Source organism: Lathyrus oleraceus, chromosome 6 (genome assembly GCF_024323335.1).
Source record: "Lathyrus oleraceus cultivar Zhongwan6 chromosome 6, CAAS_Psat_ZW6_1.0, whole genome shotgun sequence".
Taxonomy (NCBI): domain Eukaryota; kingdom Viridiplantae; phylum Streptophyta; class Magnoliopsida; order Fabales; family Fabaceae; genus Lathyrus; species Lathyrus oleraceus.
Window position 1 is genome coordinate 460,927,708 of NC_066584.1, and position 540 is coordinate 460,928,247.

Below are 540 nucleotides of genomic sequence, written 5' to 3' on the forward strand. Positions count from 1 at the left end.
ACGGACGACCCTAATGAACATTTGACCAAGTTTGTGCAGTACGCAGACACTGTGAAGGCGAATGGTGTATCTCAAGATGCGATAAGACTACGCCTCTTTCCTTTGTCTCTAAGAGACAAAGCTTGGGCTTGGTTGCAATCCTTGCCATCCAACTCAGTTACAACATGGGAAGAACTGAAGAACATTTTCTTATCCCGATATTTTTCGCCAAGCAAAACTGCTATGCTGAGAGCTCAAATCAACGGATTTCGACAAAAGGATTTAGAATCTCTCCACGACACATGGAAGAGATACAAAGACATGATTAGGATATGTCCACATCACGGTCTCGAAGACTGGATGATCATTCACACATTTTACAATGGGCTTCTGTATAACACAAGACTGATAGTGGACGCTTCCGCGGGTGGTGCACTTATGGACAAGCCATACAACGAAGCCTATCAACTCATTGAAAACATGGCCTAAAACCATTGCCAATGAGGAGATGAAAGAACTCCAGTAGAAAATTCCCAAACAAAAAGTGGAATGTACGAAATC

At 42.8% G+C, this 540-nt stretch overlaps 1 non-coding gene across 1 annotated transcript; it reads right to left on the reverse strand.

The window, feature by feature from the left end:
- Nucleotides 1–222: 222 nt before the first annotated feature.
- On the reverse strand, nt 223–329 carry LOC127099373 (small nucleolar RNA R71). The gene has a single exon (XR_007793881.1). It is a non-coding gene; the product is annotated as a small nucleolar RNA R71 (small nucleolar RNA).
- Nucleotides 330–540: the final 211 nt, after the last annotated feature.